Here is a 13,926-nt window from a genome sequence, read left to right as displayed (position 1 = left end):
AGAAATGAGAATTGTTAAGTCATTCTCAAAACGAATTTCTCTTTAATTAGTAGCTTATCATGATATAACTAAGTGAACATTAACTTTGAGACCAAAGAGGGTAAAAACTGTAAGTGGAGCAACTTAAGCTTAATTATTCTTCTTCTCGGACATTCAAAGATGCTGGCTTAAGTATTCTAATTTCACAAGGCCTTTAACAGTTATCTTTTTGCATGCCGCTTGTTGGAAACACATAAATAAGTGTAGACTAAGAGAAACTGAACTACGGAACTGTTTGCATATTTCTGGTTGAAGATGTTTTGTCATGTGTTTCCTTGGAAATTAGAAGTCATAAGATCAAAGAGGCCAGTGATTATTTGCTGTTTACTGGGAAAGCAAATAATTTTGGGAGCAAGAGGGTTTTAAAAAGAGATAAAAGATAATTTAATGGCTTAATTTCAGTCTAAACAGACTTGATAAAGCCTTGGATCTGTACTATTCATTGTCTAGCATAAGCCTCTTGGATCAGATTTCTGTGTATTTTCACAAATCTGAGGTTTAAGTTGTTGAAGGAACGTTCAACAGAAAACAGCTCTCCCTGCATCATGACAAGATGGATTTTAAAGCTAAACCAAGTTCTCTCTCTCCCTCAGTGAAATATTTGTGAAACCTGATAAAGTTTAAATATCGGTTTTCCTAATTGCTTCGCATCTGAACCTTAAATTTGGTCTGAATACCTTTCATCATTTTGAAACTCACAGCAATCCTTCCTTACTGATAAGAAATTGAAAGGATTGTCTGAACTTGTACCCTTGACCTGTAGGAGTGTTGTTTCTTTTTTGCCATTTTATTTCCACGAACCCATGATATTTCCAAAGAGCTGTTTGTCTTCTCTGTGAATGCATGATGTTTTGCAGATTAAGGGAATTTGGCTTAGCTCTACACTGTGCCGTAATTGATAACCAGTTTTGTTGCTTGTCTAAAGAGTAATTAAACCAGTTATGGACACATACTAGGAGAAAGTGAGGACTGCAGATGCTGGAGATCAGAGCTGAAAATGTGTTGCTGGAAAAGCGCAGCAGGTCAGGCAGCATCCAAGGAGCAGGAGAATCGACGTTTCAGGCATAAGCCCTTCTTCAGGAATCATAAGCCTGAAGAAGGGCTTATGCCCGAATCGTCGATTCTCCTGCTCCTGGGATGCTGCCTGACCTGCTGCTCTTTTCCAGCAACACATTTTCAGCTCTGGACACATACTACTTGCCTTACATTGCAATATTTTGATCAGTAGGAACCAAGTTGTGAAAGAGAACATATGAGCATCAAATTCCTGAACATGACTTCTAGTTCAGAGAATAGATTCAAGACCAGAGAGTAAGAAAAGCTAGTAAGCTTTATCTTTCTATGAGTCATATGAATTGCCTTAATTAAATAGAAGATTGAAAAGAGTTTGAGATTTCTGGAAATGTATACATTGAAGAGCAGAAATGCTCAAGCACAATGGAGAATGATACTGCTTATAATATTGAAAGTATTTTATATGGTTTGATAAAGGTACATTACAGCTTTATTAAAACATCTTGCAGCGTACTCCAATATTTATTATTTCTAATTCATACTACTTTTTTAGTGGATCATATGTTTTATAATCTCATCTCATTTAAGCTTCATTCATGTCACTTACTGGAAATAAAACTCCAAATACTTTTAGTAGATCTCATTTTGCTACCTACTTAGATAGTGTTGTGATTGAATTTTTATTAATCAGTATAACTATTGCAAATTCCAATTTCATGGGGAGGGCTTGGTGGCGATATTATGTTTTCAGGTCATTTTCATGCAACTTTATAGGTGCCAGAAGACTGTGGGTTGAGATCTATTTGAGGACTAGAATACAATAATCTAGGTAGATACTCCAGCACAATACTGTAAGTTTGCTATACTGTCAGAGATGCTATTTTTCAGGTGAGATGTTAAATTAATGCTCTGTCTGCCCTCTCAGGTTGATGTCATAATTTTCAGACACTTTTACAGTGAAGGGGTATTTTCCCATTGACCTGACTAGTATTTATCCTTCAATCAACATCACAAAAGAAGCAAAACAGTTTTTTGTTTGTAGAACTTGGCTGTATTAAAAAAAGACAGCCGTACTTCCTACAACAGTGACTGCACTTTATTGTTTATGAAATTCTTTATGATGCCCTGTTGATGTAAAAGACATATTGAATTACTATGGTATTTATACAATTTGCTTTGTAAATCTGATTCCACTTAAGACATTAAGTATAAATCATCCAAACAAAAATAGGCATCAATCTGCTTTTATTTTTAATCCACTTGGTGCAAGTGCAATTCAACTAGGTAGTACAGCCAGTTGCCAAACAAAAATTCCAAAATGTTGACTGAAATAAACATATATATGCTACTTGAATCAATCTCAAAAAAGCTCTCTTTTATATATATTTAACATTTTTTGTGCTAGATACTTAAGTATTTTAGTCCTGAATGATGTATATAGTCAACAAACAACAGGACTTGTACCAGCTAGATGCAAAGATCATGGAAATGAACAAATAACAAGAAGTTGGTGTGCTTCTTACTTTGTAATCATGACTGTAGGTTAATTGAAAGTTGTTGCTTTCAGGTGCCAATCAATTTGATCTTCAAATGAGGATGGAACTCAAACCTAGTGGCACTGAAAAGCTTTTCCAAATTTAGATACCTACACACAATTCATTCTGCACCAGTTAACAATGCAAAGAAAATTCAGTAATATGCATGGTTTGACTTTTATATTTATTTTTTGCTTTTTAACACTTTTTTCCCTGGTAATGGACCTATCTTAAACTTCCAGCATGGGCTTCTGATGGCAAAGTTACTCCAATAGTGTTGCAAGATGAAATAAAACATAATAAATGCTCCCAGACCAATGGCAGTTATCATGCTGACCAAGTAATGGAATGGATATGCCATTGGTGGATCAGCAACATAGATCTGTGAAAAGCAAACATAGTATCATGTTAAATAATTCCCAATATTTATGCAGTTTGCATAATTAAATTTGAAATAACATCTAATTAAACAGAAAATATAAACTATCTAACCAGATAATGGAAACATTCTACTTTATTATTTTATTCTGCAAGATATTAATGTTGTTCTATAAATTGTCTCAATCTTCCTTAATATTAACTATTCCCTCTGAATAGAGTTTCACTTTAGTTTATTCATTCGTTGTTTTGATGTTTCAGATTCATTTATCTCATTCATCACCACACATTTAATGTCATGTTCACTTTTTCAATCTCCTTGGTAAACACCAAAGATTTAAATAATTATTTAATATTTCTGTGATTTTGCCATTGTTACTTTTGTGTTTATCCTTTACTTGTCCAATATCCGTTGTGGTCTTCCTTTATTTATCAATATAAGTACAAAGGATTTTATTATTTTGCTTTATGTTTCATCATAATTTAATTTCATAGTTGCTCTTTGCTTTCCCAATTGCTACTTTTGCCTTCTCTCCTAAGATCCACTCTTGTCTATGTCCTTAACATATGCTTTTTTTTTAATCCTCATCTTGAAGCATATTGTATTATGGTAATTATTGACTAGAGATGCCCCTACTTTACTTTGTTTTATCTGCTTTAGCTCCATACTTTCTACATTTTCCTTTTAGAACTTAGAGGAAGTAAATGCGTTTGAACAGAATTATTCTGTGAGAAAATTGTACATGAAATACTTCAGTTGCAACTACACAGAGTTATAACTTCTTGAAGGTAGGTACTACAGCATGACCCACAAGGCTCTTTTCTCTATTTATATTCCTGCAGAACACTGTGCAGGCCTCATAAGTAGTATGCTACCTGCTTTCTGGGGAACAAATTTTACGCTGCATCCCAAATATTCCAACCACATTTTAGTCTCCTATAAATATGTCCCAGAAAATGTAAATAAATTAACTAAAGCAAGTCCTGCTAATTCATCTGACTGGAGGCATTTTGAAATTTAAGTGGATTTTAAGTTGCACCTATCTATTTTATGGAGAAAGTGAGGATTGCAGATGCTGGAGATCAGAGTCAAAATGTGTGGCGCTGGAAAAGCGCAGCTGGTCAGGCAGCATCCGAGGAGTAGGAGAGTTGAGGTTTAGGGAATAAGCCCTTCATCAGGAATGTAGGGGGGTGAAGTGAGCTGAGAGATAAATAGGAGGGAGGGGTGGGCCTGGGGAGAAGGCAGCTTGGAAGGCGATAGGTAGATGCAGTTGGGGGTGATGGTGATAGGTCACAGTGGAGGATGGAGTGATAGGTGGGAAGGAAGATGAACAGGTGGGACAGTTAAAGAGGGCAGTGCTGAGTTGGAGGGTTGGATCTGGGATGAGGTGGGGGGGAGGGGAGATGAGTAAACTGGTGAAATTGATGTTGATGTTGTGTGATTGGAGGGTGCCAAGGCGGAAGATGCAGCATTCTTCCTTTAGGCTAGGATTTGGTGGTGGAGGAGGCCCAGGACTTACATGTCCTTGGCAGAGTGGGAGGGGAGTTGAAATGGTTGGCCACAGGGCAATGGGATTGTTTGGTGTATGTCCCAAAGATGTTCTCTAAACCATTCCTGTCTCCTGAATGTAGAAGATGACATCCTGTCTCCTGAATGTAGAAGACACCACATTGAGAGCAATGGACACAGTAGATGAGGTGTTTGGATGAGCAGGAAAATCTCTGCTGTATGTGGAAGGTTCCTTTGGTGCCGAGGACGGAGGTGAGGAGGGAGGTGTGGGCACAGGTTTTGCACCTCTTGCAGTGGCAAGGGAAGGTGCTAGAAGTGAAGGGTGGGTTGTTGGGGGCGTGGACCTAACGAGGGAGTCGCGGAAAGAATGGTCTCTGCAGAATGCTGACAGGGGTTGGGAAGGAAGCAAATCTCTGGTGGTGGGGTCTGACTCTAGGTGGCAGTAATGGCAGAGGATGATGCGTTGTATCCGGAGATTGGTGGGGTGGAAGGTGAGGACCAGGGAGGTTCTATCCATTTTGCAGTTGGAGAGGTGGGGTTCAAGTGCAGAGGTGTGGGAAGTGGAGGAGATGGACTGGAGGACATTGTTGACCACATGGAAGGGGAAATTACAGTCCTTGAAGTAGGAGGCCACATGGGCTGTTCTGGAGTGGAATTGCTCCTTCTGGGAAAAGATACAGCAGAGGCAGAGGATTTGGGAGTAAGGGATAGCATTTTTACAGGCATGGGGGATGGGAGGAGGTGTAGTCAGGTAGCTGTGGGAGTTGGTGGGTTTGAAGTAGCTGTCCGTGTTGAGTCGTTTGCTGGAAATAGAGATGGAGAGGTCCAGGAAAGGGAGGGAGGTGTTTGAGATGGTCCAGGTGAAGTTGAGGTCAGGGGTGGAAGATGTTTATGAAGTTGATGAACTGTTCAACTTCCTCGTGGGAGCATGGGATGGCGCTGATACAGTCATCAATGTGGTGGAGGAAAAGGTGGGGAATAGTGCCAGTGTAACTATGGATGAGAGACTTGTTTCATGTATCTGACGAAGAGGCAGGCATTGCTGGGGCCCATGCGGGTGCCTATAGCTACCCTTTTGGTCTGAAGGAAGTGGGAGGATTCAAAGGAGAAGTTGTTGAGGGTGAGGACCAGTTCAAACAATCACCTCCATCCAAGGCCTCAAAGGATCCTTTCACATCCAACAGAGATTGTCCTGCACATCCAATCACCTCATCTACTGTGTCCATTGCTCTCGATGTGGTCTCCTCTACATCCTTTATGCCAACTTGCAGAATATTTCAAAGAACATCTCTGGCAAACATGCACCAAACGGCCCTCTGCCCTGTGGCTGACCACTTCAACTGCCCCTCCCACTCTGCCAAGGACATTCATGTCCTGGGACTCCTGCACTGCAAAATCCTAGCCACCAGACACCTGGAGGAAGAATGCCTCATCTTCCACCCTGGAACCCTCCAAGCACATGGCATCAACATCGACGTCACCAGTTTCCTCATCTCCCCTCCCCCCAACTCATCCCAGATCCAACCCTCCACTTGGCACCACCCTCTTGGACTGTCCCAACTGTCTATCTTCCTTCTCACTTATTTGCTCCACCCTCCTCAGCTCTAACCTATCACCATCACCCTGAACTGCATCTACCTATCGCCTTCCAAGCTACCTTCACCCCAGCCCACTAATCCCTATTTATCTCTCAGCCCGCTTCACCCCCTCCACATTCCTGATGAAGGGCTTATGCCTGAAACGTCGAATCTCCTGCTCCTTGGATGCTGCCTGACCGCTTTTCCAGTGCCACACTTTTCGACCCCGCTATCTATTATGTGTCAAATTTAGTACATATGTGCATTTATGAACTTGGTATAAATGCTTATCACTATTTTAAGTGGTGCTCTGAAATACTTCCAATGTGAAAGCTGACAAATAATAGGTGGTTACATTTTTTCTCTTTTTGTTTCTTTATTTCTTCACTTTTCATGAGGATGACTGTTATTCAGTTACTCATGCCTCATCGAGGTTTTGTTAGGTTTCTTTACCCATTACCACCCATTTTGGCTTTTGTACCATGAAGTATCATATTATTTGATCTCTTTGTCATCCAATATGTCAGGTAGCTTCACTTTTTTTATTGTTCCCTCCTCACCCACTGCCATCCCCACCTCTTCCACTTGTTCAAAACTCTATTGTATTTCTATCATTCTGCAGGTCTGATGAAAGGTCCTGACCTCAAAGGTTAACTTTCTTTCTCTTCTCAGATTTTGTCTGACTGGCTGTGGCATTTTCCATTTTATTTATTACTTATGACAAACAATAAATGTTATTTGAAACTAAGAAATTTTCACTATAAGTGCACAATCTAGCACAAGATTCTGACAAGCTGACCATAGAAACCAACTTTCATGCCACTTTCTCAGTGACTGAGTCTCCTAATAAAGTGGTTATATAAAATTCTTAAAGTTCGGAAATGCATATTTCACAAGAAAAGCATTGATTTGTCATTGGGGTGCAGGTGCACAGCAGTGATTGGAATGATGTCAACCAGGTGGATTTCAGAGAATATGAGCTCTCTGGTTGGTCCTGTTAACCTGATACAATCAGTGAGTCCAGTCTAACGAATCTAAACAGGAGTGTCAGAAGTTCTGCTCACTCTAGCAACCAGTTCTCTGCTAGCTCGGTCAATGCCATGTACTATGCCCATGTAAATAGTGATTTGGTGATGGGATACAGGCCTTCAATGAGTTATTTCACACAGTACTTTGAAAGTGGAGACACAGGTAGGAGGAAGGCATTTGGCAAACTATTTGAGTATAGGAGTTTGGAGATTTGGATATCATGTTTCGACTGTGCAGGACATTGGTGAGGCCACATTTGGAATACTGTGTATAATTCTGGATACCCTGCTATAGGAAGGATGTTGTTAATCCTGAGAGGATACAGAAAAGATTTACAAGAATTTTGCCTGGACTGGAGAGCTTGAGATATAGGAAGAGGCTGAATAGGTTGGGGCTTTTTTTCCTGGAATGTCTGAGCCTGAGGCATGATGTCATAGAAGTTTAGAAAATCATGAGGGGCATGGATGGGGTGTATAACCAATGTCTTTTTCATAAGGTAGGCAAGTCCAAAACTAAAGGACATAGGTTTAAAGTGAAACTTTTTCACAAAGAGCATGGTGCATGTATGGAATGAGCTGCCAGAGGTAGATGAGGAGGGTAGGTACAATTACAACATTTAAAAGGTTTCTGGATGGGTATATGAATAGGAAGGGTGATGGCAAATGCTGACAAATGGGACTAGGTCAGATTGGGATGTCTGGTCAGTGAGGGTAAAATGGGCTGAAGGGTCTGTTTCCATGCTGTATGACTCGAATGATGCTATGGTGTGTTTTGATGCCTCCATTGTATTTAAAGACTTCAGCCTTTTAAGAAATGGTACTTTTTTGAATATTACAGATTTTTTGTGAAATCAATATGCATAGTGTGAGACCACATGGTAGAAAAATAATTTCCGTCTTGATCAGAACAAACAGTTCATGTTGACGATACCCTCGATCACTTTGTGTGGCACTATTGCCATGCTAATTTGGGTAGATTTTGAACAATACTACCATAACACTGGCATTGGCCCAACAATGTAGAGAACTGTCAAGAATTTGAGCAAGAAGTTATTTCCCCAGCATGCACAAGAAACCTTATGGCATTTAAATTCCAGGATCAGATCTATGATGCAGTTGAGTCAGAAGTCCTAACTCCATAATTCCTGTATATATCTCTAGGTAAGACCTGCATGAACTCTTTTGCAAGCAAGTATGTCTCTTTGCACAAGTTGTAACAGACATTTTACTCTGTAATAGGATAGATTCCCAATACTGGAGACCCTGTGCCTATTTCCAATCCAACTGATATGTGTGACATTTTAAGGAATGGATGGGGGATCTTGCTTTTACAAAGATCTATAGGATTAGCAAGGTTAGATCTCATGGAATACAGGAAGAATTAGCCACTTGAATACAGAACTGGCTCAAAGGTAGAAGACAGAGGGTGGTGGTGGAGGGTTGTTTTTCAGACTGGAGGTCTGTGACCAGTGGAGTGCCACAAGGATCGGTGCTGGGCCATCTACTTTTTGTCATTTACATAAATGATTTGGATGCGAGCATAAGAGGTACAGTTAGTATGTTTGCAGATGACACCAAAATTGGAGAGGTAATTGACAGCGAAGAGGGTTACCTCAGATTATAACAGGATCTTGACCAGATGGGCCAATGGGCTGAGAAGTGGCAGATGAAGTTTAATTCAGATAAATGTGAGGTGGTGCATTTTGGAAAGCAAATCTTAGCAGGACTTATACACTTAAAGGTAAGGTCCTAGGGAGTGTTGCTGAACAAAGACACCTTGGAGTGCAGGTTCATAGTTCCTTGAAAGTGGAATCGCAGGTAGATAGGATAGTGAAGTAGGCATTTGGTATGCTTTCCTTTGTTGGTCAGAGTATTGAGTACAAGAGTTGGGAGGTCATGTTGCGGCTGTACAGGACATTGGTTAGGCCACTGTTGGAATATTGCGTGCAATTCTGGTCTCCTTCTTATTGGAAAGATGTTGTGAAACTTGAAAGGGTTCAAAAAAGATTTACAAGGATGTTGCCAGGGTTGGAGGATCTGAGCTACAGGGAGAGGCTGAACAGGCTAGGACTGTTTTCCCTGCAGCGTCGGAGGCTGAGGGGTGACCTTATAGAGGTTTACAAAATTATGAGGGGCATAGATAGGATAAATAGACAAAGTCTTTTCCCTGGGGTCGGGAGTCCAGACTAGAGGGCATAGATTTAGGGTGAGAGGGGAAAGATATAAAAGAGACCTAAGGGGCAACTTTTTCAGACAGAGGGTGGTATGTGTATGGAATGAGCTGCCAGAGGATGTGATGGAGGCTGGTACAATTGCAACATTTAAGAGGCATTTGGATGGGTATATGAATAGAAATGGTTTGGAGGGATATGGGCCGGGTGCTGGCAGGTGGGACTAGATTGGGTTGGGATATCTGGTTGGCATGGACGGGTTGAACCGAAGGGTCTGTTTCCATGCTGTTCATCTCTATGACTCTATGACTCTATGACTCCTATGCAAAGCCAGGGCCTTGTGTGAGGCTTCTAGAATGTATTCCAGCTTGTCATTACATTCTGCATGCATCTCTGTCAAAATACTATTTACATTGACGATTACAAATACAGTCTTGCTGATGAAAAGAGGTATCAGAGGTAATGATTAAAGCTGATGGCTATATTAAGGACCAATTTAAGTATCAGCCACAGAATATAAACTGAAATACATTCCTTACAGGTGATGCTACTAGAATTAGTTAGTGGTCTAACTGAAGGACTTGCATATAGTGAAAAGTTAACTTTCTTAAATTAAGATTTGTTTTGGTTTAATGTCTTTATAAGTGACTACTTAAAATTAAATGTCCTTCCCTCTTTCCCTTGACAAAAATACCCAAACAAAAATTGCATTACCTGAAATTCCTCAACCAAGTTACAGAATGATACTCCAGGAATCACTTCTACTCTGAAATGGTACAATTCTGAACCCTACATTGTAGAAACACAACAATGAAATAAAGAAAGTTGATATCATTTTATGATAAGAATAATATTGATGCTAAGTACCATATTATAGCAGCATAAATTGTGTAGTAATACATGGAAGTCCCACAGCTACTATCAGAAATACACCACTCCTCCACAGCATACTCTGTAACAGTTCATACTAATACATGTCATGGTGAAATCAATACAATGTCATGCACTTGAGATATTTGCTCATGGTTAGTTCAGTAGGCTTGACAGCTGGTGGCACTGCAGAGTGATCCCCACAAATTAAGGAGTGGAAAATGCCAATTGAACTTGTGTCCCTCAGGTCCTATCATGGCTAACCTCAGGCCCATGATCTGAGTGCACCTTCTATCTATTTCCTTCAGAACAATTTTTGGGACCTTCCTGAGATCATTTGGAAATTTTGGCCATTCCATCATGTGCCACACCAATTCAGAAAGTGCATGGATTCTAGTGTAAGTCAGAGAGTTTAAGATAATAATTTTCCATTGTAATTGATTCTAGTGGATTGAATTCAGAGATCATAGTTTTTGCTAAATAATCAAAAATAAAACATTACTTACAAATAAGCAGATAATTAATCCATCTGGATTATGCACGTTTATGGAAAATTCAAAGTATTTTCTTAATTTGTCAAAACTCGGAGTAATTTTTGTACCTAGACAAAACATAAATATCATATACAGGTAATCATCAAAATCTGTTATAATTCACATTGAGATGTAGTTTAAAAATCAATTACAAATATACATTATTTTACTTCACCATTGGAACCATTTCTTTAATTTTTATAAGAGCTAAAAACAAATTGGTTAGGGTGGTTGTCTTTAATTGTTTTGCATTATTTTTCTGCACATAGCTGAGCTAATTCCTAGAACAGGCACCTACAATCTGCATGGTCATGAATGAGTAGAGCAGGCAATCTTTTTCCCTTCTTCAGTTCCACATTTGTTCCTTTTGATGAAGATGGGGAGTTAAGTTTGTGACTTTCACTGGTTAAGGCTTACTCAACAGGGATCTATCAAGATAGATGTTTAATTTTGATATTTCCTGTTTGTTTTCCTACATGGGAAACTCTGGAAAGAGCTCTTCTGGTTTTAGTGAACTCTAATTTGTTGGACTTTCACAGACTTCTCACTTGCTTGAGGTTAATTCACTTGGAAATCTTCACTTTTCTCCAACCAAGTATATTTCTACAATTGGTAACCACTTTAGATACCTGCATGTTTGTAATTGCCTTTTCACAGCAGAAGGGCTGCACCCATTTGTCAGGCAGATACTAACTGGTTTAAATAAAAATGGCTAGATTGAATAAGACATTTTCCTCTCATACTTTCTGGCCACAAAGCTGAAGCAATGATGCGCCACTATGCTGATCACCAAGTCCTCTTTTCCAATTCTTGCCTTGACTGCTAAAATGCTATTGGCTTATGATCTCTGTGTTTCAGATCTCCTGAGGATTCAAACAAAGTCTGCCCAACTGCTCCTGTAAACAGCTTGGGTATACTTGATTATTGGAACATGAAGTAACATCTTTAAGAGTCGCAGAACTCTGATCACTGTTGCTACTTGCTGGTGGTCTGTGCCTGTTACCCTGGTTGGTTCCATAATTCCTAAATTCTAGTGCAGACCTGCTCAACCAGTGCTTTTGAGGGTCCAAGTGCCTTACAAGGCTACTTACTTGGTGACAAGAGGTACTCATTGTGGTCATAGCTCATTACACAATTGTGCAACCCCCTTACTGCTGCAAGTGTTAAATGCTGCTGATGAGGCAGAGCTAATGATAGGGCTATTGAAGATGCACTTCCACTTTTTGGACTGTTCTGGGGTTGTCCAATATAGTCTGGACAGAGTATGCCATTTCATCCTGGTGTGCTATTATCCATACAATTAGAGCAGGCAATGAGATAATGTGCTGGATGCTGAGGAACTAGAGGAATGAGAGCAGACTTCCAAGTCAAAGGAAAAAGAGATTGGAATGGAGGTAGCTGTTGTACATGACAGAGCTCAGTTGTATTACAAGCCAAACAGAACCTTACTGATGTCTGTTTACAATAGATGGTGGCTGGCAGCAGCAGCACATCACTGGTCATGATGCCAAAATCTGGTTTGCACATTGTGGGAGTGAACCTCAGCAGCTATAGGTTTTGTTTGTATTAATTGTTGTTGTCTGTAAATAAAAGTCCATGTTTGTATTTGTCCAATTACTTGCCTGTACATGATGTTCCCTTATTGAACAATGACAATCTATGAGTATCCAATGAGCATTAGGGACAGGGCGGTGCTGACATGGAGGGGTGCAGATGCGATGAGGTTAAGGGCAATTAATGTTTGTATGGTAGTAATTAAATAGCAACTAGGATGAGACAATGAGGTTGTAAATGAGAAGGACCATCAACCATGCCAGCTATGTGGCATGGGTGGTATGCCCTTATGGTTGCTGTACACTGATGTTACCAGTGAGGGGCAATGGCAGATTGTCTGGACATATGAAGCGCATCTTCAGCACTCTGGTACAAAGAACAAAGAACAGTACAGCACAAGAACAGACCCTTTAGCCCAAGGCTTGTTCGGGCACAGGAGCCTTTCAAAGATGGAGCAGGCAGAAGGGATAGCAGTCTTTTTGGCAGATATCCACTGGCTGCCAGGTTGTTCTAGGAATGGCAGATAGGGCTCAACTTGGATGTGATGGCACTGCTGGGAAACAGGGCAGGTAATTAACGTGGTGAATTTGGTAAGATAAAATGAAACAACCCTACTTGGCTGCATGGTGAAAACACCTCCGGAAAAAAACTCAACAGTGGCCATACTTAGCAAAAGGAAAAGCATGAATAAGGCATATGTTTGGTCATTAGTAGTCATTGACATTGGGTGTAGGCCTCTTAAGTCTATGGTCTCTGTTGACTCCCAACTCCAGCTGCACCTTGGATCTCAATAGTGCTAATGAAGTAGGAAGCTAGTAGTGATCTCCTTGTCAATAAGCCAATGTGTGGCTACTTCAATATGGGCTATGACTTTATACATATGAGTGAATGTGCTCTCTCAAATATTTAGTGGGTGGTGCATTTTATGGAGCACCTATATAGGAGGTCAAACTGTTAGCTGTTTTTCACTGTTTTATCTTATCACATTTGTGTTTACTGAAGGCATCATAAACTTCACATAAAGCTCTACTACTCTGCCTTCCCTGTTTCTATTATGTGCCTAGTGGTCTCTTGTCTTCTGAAGAATGGAATAATAAGAGTAAAAGATTATCAAAGGTTATGCGAGATGAATAATTTGTTGCTTGGGGAACTTCCTTGTATTTTGTGCTGGGTTGTGGGCCCAAAGTGGATTTAGAATTTATAAGCTAGAAGGCTACACAATCTCAGATTAGACAAAGTATGCCTGAATCAGTCCTTCCTAGGAGTCACTGGAAGTTATTGAATAAACACAGCAATACACTTGGATTTGCCTGGACATCTGAAGGGCATCTTCAGCATTCTGGTACAAAGAACAAAGAATAGTACAGCACAAGAACAGACCCTTTAGCCCAACAAGCACTTGCTTACACATGACACCTTTCCTAAACTAAAAATCTTTAGCCTCCACGCAGTCCATACCTTTCTATTTTCTGCCTATTCATGTATCTATCAAGTTGACTCTTAAATGTTGCTACTGTCATAGAGTCATAGTGATGTACAGCATGGAAACAGACCCTTTGGTCCAACCCATCCATGCCAACCAGATATCCCAACCCAATCAAGTCCCACCTGCCAGTAACCAGCCCATATCACCACCTCCTTTGGTAGCACTTGCTGCTCTCAATGTAATATACTTGCTCCTCACATCTCCTTTAAACTTTCCCCTTTTTATCTTAAA

Source organism: Chiloscyllium punctatum, chromosome 4, assembly GCF_047496795.1.
Source record: "Chiloscyllium punctatum isolate Juve2018m chromosome 4, sChiPun1.3, whole genome shotgun sequence".
Classification (NCBI taxonomy): Eukaryota; Metazoa; Chordata; class Chondrichthyes; order Orectolobiformes; family Hemiscylliidae; genus Chiloscyllium; species Chiloscyllium punctatum.
The sequence above is the reverse complement of the archived record's forward strand: the minus strand, read 5'-3'. Positions refer to the sequence as shown.